The 8,933-nt window shown below is 36.9% G+C and overlaps 1 protein-coding gene and 1 pseudogene across 4 annotated transcripts in view; one reads left to right on the top strand and one right to left on the bottom strand.

Moving 5' to 3' along the window:
• SSH2 (slingshot protein phosphatase 2) overlaps window positions 1-8,933 on the bottom strand; it is a 250,487-nt gene that overhangs the window by 112,999 nt on the left and 128,555 nt on the right. The gene's annotated exons all lie outside the window — the stretch shown is intronic.
• LOC114504087 lies at window positions 4,221-8,507 on the top strand (annotated as a pseudogene).

Raw genomic sequence — 8,933 nt, 5'->3', positions numbered from 1 at the left:
AACTCCTGGTGACCTCAAATGCCTATATTACTGCACCTGGTGGCTCTTCCTCTACTTGATCCTAGCTATGCCTAGCAGGTCCTGACAATAATAGGGACCTAACCCAGTACTAAATATAGCAGTAAGATGATCTTTTGGCTGTTGTACACCATCCCCTTGCTACCAGATCCCTTAGAACCCTGCATTTCAAACTAACATTCATCACACTTTTCAAAGCACTTATATGTATAGATACTTTTGTTTTCCTATTTTTTTTAAACATAGCATCTTACATAAAGGAGGCATTTAATACTTATGGAAAATGATGGCATCTGATGTTTGATGTTTGGAATAAACATATTAGCTGGGCAGGTATTCCTCGTTACAGTTCAGGAAAAAGACAACTTAAACTAATATCTAGGTGATAAGAAGGCTAGACTCCAGACTCAGATGTGTCCAATTCATTCTACATATTGTTGACAGATTAATTAAATTCAGTTGGAATAATCTTAACTACCTGTATGCTAGGCACTTTGTTAGATACTAATTATGAAAGTGAATATGACTTATATACATTATAAGTCCCTACTTAAAACCCCCAAATAGTTTCTTATTCCCTTTAAGATCAAGTCCAAACTCTTCCTTCTAGCCTTCAGATACTCTATAATTTAAATCCTACCATAATCCAGTCATTATTGCATAGGGAACTACTTTTTACTCACTCCTCCAAAACAAATCTTTTGCTGTATTTGGGTGGTTTTTATTTTGTTCTCTTATATCTAAATTTCATTCTCCTCTCTGTTCACGTTTTTCCCTCTCTGACTACTTTTATCCAGCCTTTAGGGTTGTTCATGTAAAATATATTTTTTAAAGATTTTATTTATTTATTTTTAGAGAGGGAAGGGAGGGAGATAGAGAGAGAGAAACATCAATGTGCGGTTGCTGGGGGTCATGGTCTGCAACTGAGGCATGTACCCTGACTGGGAATTGAACCTGCAACACTTCATGTAAAATATTTTTCAAGGCCTAGTTAAATTTTCAGTTCTTTCAGTAATTACAAACTCTATAGTGTTTTCACATCCATCTTTACTTGATTCTCAATATAATCCTGTGCATAGATAAGCAGAGAGGGCTGGGTTTCACTTTATTTTATTTATTGAGTTATTTATTTGTAGGATGGGGAGGCTTCATTTTATAAATGAGAAAACTGAGGCTCAGAAATTAAAGGACCTGCTCAAGTTTACAAAGCAAGTATCAAAAGAGATAGGATTTGGACTTAGGTCTTCTGATTAAGTCTGGTGATCAATTCCTGGTTCATATATAATATGCTATGACACATTTCTAACTCCTTTAGAATTTATAACCTATATTGTTATTCAAGGTCTTATTCTCCATTTCATGCCACAATACTTATCTCTCTGCTGGAGCAAATCAGACAGTGATTTCATAGAGCCTAGCACATTGCTCAGCAAGTCATAATAGGCACTAAGTTTATTCTGGTCGGTTGGGTGATCCTTTATATCACACCCCACTGTATTTTTCTTAGAGCTCCAGATAAATATTCCCAAAGGAATCAATACATTAATTAATGATGGAGGTTCTCTCTTCCTGCGAGCTCATTACATATCTGGTATAGGAAGAAGCCCCTAAGACCCCTTTTCATTGCCTCATCTTTCTCTGGCTGCCTCTTGCTCTTTGGGTAGATATCTCCTTCATACAGAGAATCCAGCAGAGGCCTGGAACACAACCCAGTAGGTAAGGGCTTTATTTTTATTTTGAAGCCTGCCTTAGACTTTCAGGAGCCAAAAGTTCAAATCGCAGCAGGACTGATTGAGCTCTTTCACAAGCAATTTAGTACTACGAGTTTGTTTAGACTGGTCAAGTTTCCAGGCCCTGGCTGAGTAGCATCATTATCTCTCCAAGTTTTCACGTATCAGCTTCCCTGGCCATATTTCACTTTCCATGTCTTTCTTCTCTGAAATCAGGTGAACATGAAAAATTATATAATCACACAATTATATACTTTTCAACAACCATGTAAAATAACTTCAAGGAATTTAAGTTTAATTGGGAAGTTTTTTTTCTCTCTCTCTGGGTTAAGAAAACCAAGAAGTACGCAAAAGTTATACTTTTCAATCCTTAGTAGAAAAGGGGCACTTTGTGTCATTCTTTAGCCAGTACATCGAACTATCTGAGAAAAGATACGGTGTATTCAGATTCTATTCAATCCACCTCAGCTGGAAGGCTAACAGGGACAAAGGATCTTAAGTGAAGTGAAAAGCACTTTGCCAGGGGAAAAGAAAACAAAGTAGCAAATCTTTCTTTTAATTTTTAATTGTGAAATATTTTAAACATACACCAAAGAACAGAGAGGATATTTGAACAGAGAACAAAGAACAGATATTCAATAATGCACTATCATATTCTAACACTTTACTCTTAAGAATTTAAGAAATAAAACATAGTTGAATCCCCCTTTGAACTTCTCTATGAGCCCTTTCTCCCATCTCTGTACATATAATTAAATTACTCTCCTGAATTTGGTGTTCATCTTTCCACTCGTGTTTTTATATTATACATATAGTATGTTTTTACTTAATGTTAAGTTTATTCAGAAAATTATAGCTTGTAAAGCACTGAACTTTTTATTTCTTAAGGTTTCTATACAAAATATATGTAAAAGAGTAAATAAAACATTGTTCCTGCTCATAAACTTCTGGCCCAGGGATGGATAGATGGGTAGATATCTGATAAAGCCAATATAGTATAGCAAAATGTTCATTGTGAATCCAACAGGGATGTGTATTTGGGTGTTTTACTATATAATTCTTTCAACTTATCTGTTTATTTTTATAATAAAATGTTGAAAAAAACAAAGCAAAAACCTCTAGTTCATATTTTGTCTAAAGATCAAAATAAGGAATGGTATCAACTAGTTTCATATACTTAAAGACCTAGTATACTTATAGAAAACAACAATTAGGCTTGATAGTCTAATTGTTGTGTATGCTCTGAGTGCTTTGTGTTGTCTAAACTAAAAAGAGGAAAGATCAGTTCCTCTAAGATTTATCTTTATATAGTCCCGTCTTGTAAAGCACTTATTTCCACTTTAACTTTCCCTGGAGAATTCATAAAATGGTTTATAATTCTCCTTTCTCACCATGATGTAAGCCCAAAGCCAGAAAACTATTTATAGTTGATACTCATTGCTAATAAAATGAGTATATTAAGTAATTAGAAGAGAAATGCTTTTGAAAGTTTTAAAAAGATCCTTATACTTTCTCTCACAAACCTCTAAATTCCCTTATCAGGAGAATGCTCTGCTACAAGCTGACATAAGAACTAAAAAGACACTCACTATTGATAAAATACTAGTAACATATAACATTATGGAATAGTACTTTGCCTACAGTTTGCAGTATTTTCAGATGTATAAATTACTTATGCCTCACAATAAGCATGATAGTGTTGTTAGGAGTAAATTGAGTCTCAAAGAATAAATGTATTTAAATTAAAAAATGTTTTCAATTACGGTGGACACCTAACAGCATGCAAATTTCAGGTGTACAACACCGTGTTGTACAACACAGTGTACAATCACATAACAACACAGTGATCAGACATTCACATAACCCAACAAGTCCAGCACCCATCTGATACCACACATATTATAATATTGACTATATTCCCTATCCTTACTTTACATCCCCATGGCTGTTTTTTTATATCTTGCAATTGGTACATCTAAATTCCTTCCCCCTTTTCATCCATTCTCCAAATACCCCTCCTACCTGGCAACCATCAGTTCATTCTCTGCATTGCTGAGTTTGTTTCTGTTTTGTTTGTTCACTTATTTTGTTCTTTAGATTCCACATATAAGTGAAATTATATAGTATATCACTTCACACCTGTCAGAATGTCTATAAACAATAAATCAAGAAACAGGAAGTATTGGTGAAGATGTAGAGACAGGGGAACACTCATGCACGGTTGGTAGGATTATAAATTGGTGCAGCCACTATGGAAAACAGTATGGAGGTTCTCCAAAAATTAAAAAATAGAACTATCGTATGACCCCATGATTCCACTTCTGGGTATTTATCCAAAGAAATCCAAAACTCATTCAAAAAGACATATGCACCTCCTATGTTCTTTGCAGCATTATTTACAATATCCATGATATCAAAGCAATCTATGTCCATCAATAGATGAATAGATATGTACAGTGGAATATTACACATCCATAAGAAAGAATGAAATCTTGCCATTTAAAACAACATAAATGGATCTAGAAGGTATTATGCTAAGTGAAGTGAGAAAGAGAATGAATATACTTTAACAGTCATGCAACCAGTATAAACACGGGCTTCCTAACTCCAATACCAATGCTCTTTCCACATTACTAAGGACAATGGACTAGAAGTTTTCTTGTTTTAGTGACATTTTATAATGACTCCACATTCCCCAAAAGGTTGAAAATTTCCCTCTATTAAGTAAAAGAGAGGCAAGGATGGTTTCCTGGAAGAAATTAACTTTTAAGAAATGGACAGGGGGAGAATTGCTGGTAAAATCAACAAGGAATCAATCTATGGGCAGAGAGTATAAGGAGAACCAGCAAATAATGATGATAAAAAAGCCAGAGGAAGTGAGAACTGTACACAGGAATGATCAGTGATATCATTTAATATGGGGACCAAAAAAGTACTCATTGGGAATCTAAATAAGAGCAGCAGTTTGAGTGGTACAGGGAGCAAAAGTCAGATTTCATGGGCTGAGTCAACAAAGGCAGTAAACACAGACTGTCCTTTTCAGAAATTAAAATAAAGTTGTAGTTTGAGGTAAAAACAAGGTTCTGAATTGGTATTTTTAATTATATTTTAATTTATTTTAGTCTGATAAAAACCTAGCCATATTTATAAGATGAGGGAAACAAGCCAGTAGAGAGGTAAAAATATATATTTAATCCAATGACAAAGGAGGACACTGTCACAATAATGGATCTTGATCTGCAAGCATTTTAAATTAAAGGGTACAATACTTAAAGAGTCTAAACTCCAAGAAATAGGAATATTTTCACCAAAGGTATAGATGCCAATAAGACCATTAGAATTCATAACCCTCCAAAATGTGTTCACACAGTAGAACTTAAAAGATCCATATCAAGTTGGCTCATTGGCCACTTTCCAGAAATTTCTACAGTGAGAAAGAAATGTAATTATGTGTGTGTTTTAAGAATAATTTAATTTCCCATTTTTGACATATGAAGAGATCTGTATAGGCTCATTTTCTGTCTCCTCCCCCCACTTTTTTTTTTGTCTTAAGAGTACAAGTGAAATCAGAGATAAGCGTGTTAAAATAATGGCTAACTCTCTCCCATTGCCATCCTACTAAATAATCCTCACCTTCTCAATTCCATGCCAGTTCCCAAAGTCCCACAGACATCACTACCCACATGCTACAGGATATTTACAATTCAATACACCCTCCCAAATCTATAGCACCAGGGGCAGGGGAAAGAATCCAGTTAATGCGTTTTATATGGTGGAATTTGGTACTCTAAAAATTGAGCTCCTGCATAGTTACTTTTTCACAGTTAAGGAATTTAGAATTTCATATGTAACTCTTGGCCAACAGGTTATTTTTTAAAAAACAACAATATTTTCCTCTTTTCAACAAATTCTCCAACTAAAAATGATAACAAACATGAACTTCCTACTGGCATATTTTTTACATGTAATTATTTGCAATCTTCTCAAATACGCCTTTCTTATCTTCTAATGGCCTGTATTTTCCTGTTCTAGAGGATATCAATTAGAAATATTTTATGTGCTGCAGTAATGTATTTGTCAGAGCATGCATGTGTAATGTATATATGTTATAGATCATCCTTTAAGTAGAAAGCCCAAAATTGGGGCAGGCATGTTTGTGTCATATGCAGGTTGTCATGGCTGCTGCTCTGGCAGCTGGCACCTGTGGGAGCCATGGCCACAAGAGGCAGTGTGCTGTTCTAGGCTGAAGGACACGATGAAGTTGTGTGTGAGGATCATGGCCCCACTGGGCAGCATTGGGCTCTAGGAACATTGCACCTACTGAGGTGAGCTGGGAGGCTGCCATGAGTCTCATGACACTGGCAGGAGCTGTGTAATGTTCAAGCTCAGAAATGCCTTATGTGGATCATTAGAATTGCACTTACAGTTTTCTAGACATTGAAGAAAATGAAAATAAATTTCTTTGAAGGTACTGCACACTGGATACCATTGAACACAGTTTGGCGTGGTACATGGATAATTGAACCCTCCTTCTGGATCATCACCTGGTGGAGCCATTAAACTTACCTACATTTCAAAGGTTAGTAATGCAACTAAGCTAAGGCCAAAGGCTGAATTCTGTTTTGTTATGAACACAGGAACAAAGAAGTGTTCCCTACAAGCTAATGATCAGCAAGGCGTAATAGAATGGGTAAATGTGCTGAACAAAACTATAAAAATTATAGTACCAAAGCAGTCAGACTCACAGCCTCATTCTCTTAAGCTGAGTTGCCACAGTAGAAGTAGGAAGAAGAAAGTGTCTTACAGAACTGACACTGTAGGTAGTGTACCCATCATTATTCCAACTCAGGAAGAAGTAGACTGTGGTGAAAGTATTGACAGAAATAATTTGAACCATGTCCTGGATGATGTGGCTCAGTGGATTGAGTACCGGACTGTGAATCAAAGGGTCACCTGTTCGATTTCCAGTCAGGGCACATGCGTAGGTTGCAGGCCAGGTCCCCAGTAGGCAGTGATCAAGAGGCAATCACACATTAATGTTTCTCTCCCTCTCTTCCTCCCTCCTTTCTTCTCTCTCCAAAAGTAAATAAAATCTTTAAAAGAATAATTCGAACCAGTTACAAAGCTGTCTTCCTTACTTTACTCCTAAACCACCTTCAGGTACTGCAGTTATCAAAGCTTGCTATTGTGTAAAACAAGAAGCATTGATGAAAAATTGTAGAAGATATTTTCAACTGGATAAAAGCATAATAGGCTACTTCACATCTGAACTGGAAAAGGAACCTCTCCATGAAATACCACTTAAAGAGGATCGTAAGCAAAGTTACATAATGATTTGGGACAAACTGTAACATCGCCTGGAACTTTCTCTGTGCAGGCCGATAGCCCTGAAGAGATGCACAACCAGATTAAAGCAGACATTTGTAGCACGGTGGGGACCTGGCTGATCAGCATCCTCTGATTATTCCAATTGTCCAGAATCCAAACATGCTTTCCACCCTGCCAGTGCAGCAGCAACTACTTCACATTCCACAGACTTGCAGAGCAACTCTTTGGCCTCAAGCTTCACCACAGATAAGCAAAGATTTTATGAATCTCTTGCCAAGGTCAAACCAGGGAACTTCAAGGTCCAGACTGTTTCTCTAAAAGAACCAGCTTCCAAAGTGACTGAACAAGCTAGCTAAAACCTCAAAGTAAAAAATGGCGCTCAGGAAAAAGATTGTGACCCAGTGGATTTGGATGAGGCAAGTCTTCCAGTCAGTAATGTGTAAGATGCAAGCACATGGAGCTTGACCTGTCTCATCAGCCCCTCAGTTTCCTTTAATGAGGTTTCTAGCCAAAGATGATAAAAGGTGAAATGGTTTTTAATGTTATATTATACTGTCTCCTAGACGTACTCTTTATAAACTGGTAAACATGGGATCTATGGAGTGGCCAAGCTAAGTGTAACCTCTTTTTAAAAGACAGAAAAAAACTCTATGAACAGTCTGAAGTTTTGTGTGTTCTCATTTGGCAAAAATGTGTGTATGATATTTTTTCCTAGTGAGTTAGGCAATTTAAGTGTTTAACATTGTAAAACATTAAAAATGCTTATTATTTTGGTCTTTTTAAAAATGCTACTATGACTTTCTATTAGGTGGTCAATATTTACACATTCTTACCAGTTAATGTTAGTGAATGAAATTACCAGACTAAGATATCTAAACTCATGATGCCTGTGGTCCTGTAAACTTTATAGTAAATGTGGACTATTTTGACATGTTAACCATTTCTGATGCCCTGGATCTCAAGGAGAGTGGTATGTTTTCCATAGAGGATATTATTGAATTGTTGGGGAAGGTTGTGGGCTATACTGAGGTGGAGAAAAGGGGAAAATCAGATTTTAAACAACTGTATCTTAGACATCTGTTTGAAAAAGCATAAGTAGGACTTGCAGTAGTCATTGCTTTATTCAGTGAAAATTATTTGGTATAAAGTTTCTGGAAGACATGATTTTCTTATTTAAGTTTTGAACATTGTTCTTACATCTATACTTGGATCAGTGAAAGACCCCCAGCTGGTATGTAAATATATTTGTCTTAGTCATGCTATTTATTGTGGCTCTACTTTTTGTCACTAGCACTCTAAATTCAAATGCCTGTGTTTTTTCATCTTGTTAATATGCTCAAAAGGCCTACATAACTGATTGTAGGACCACATGGCAGACCAAGTGAGGCAATGGCTGGTGGGCAAGGTGGTGGCTGATGGACTGGGAGGTCCAACATTTGTGTGTGGATAAATCGCAAGGAACTGGGGAGCAAGGCAGACTGCTCAAACCAGGGTTCCAGTTTGGGGAAATAAAGCCTCAAAACCTCTAACTGTAAAAACTGGTGGAGGTTGAGGCATTGGGAAAAACTCCCAGTCTCACAGGAGAGTTCATTGGAGAGACCCACAGAGTCCTAGAACATACACAAACCCAACCCCCAGGAACCAGCACCAGAAGGACCCAATTTGCTTGTGGGTAACAGGGAAAGTGACTGATGGCTAGCCCAGAGCCGAGCAAGTGGCATTTTTCCCTCTCAGGCCCCTTCCCTACATACAGTGCCACAACTCGGTGATGTGGGTTGCCTCACCCTGGCGAATACCTAAGGCTCTGCCCCTTACTATGTAACAGGTGCATTGAGACAAAAAAAATATGGCTCAAAT

The sequence above is a fragment of the Phyllostomus discolor genome, chromosome 8 (assembly GCF_004126475.2).
Source record: "Phyllostomus discolor isolate MPI-MPIP mPhyDis1 chromosome 8, mPhyDis1.pri.v3, whole genome shotgun sequence".
Lineage (NCBI taxonomy): Eukaryota > Metazoa > Chordata > Mammalia > Chiroptera > Phyllostomidae > Phyllostomus > Phyllostomus discolor.
This window is presented reverse-complemented; position numbering and strand designations above follow the sequence as displayed.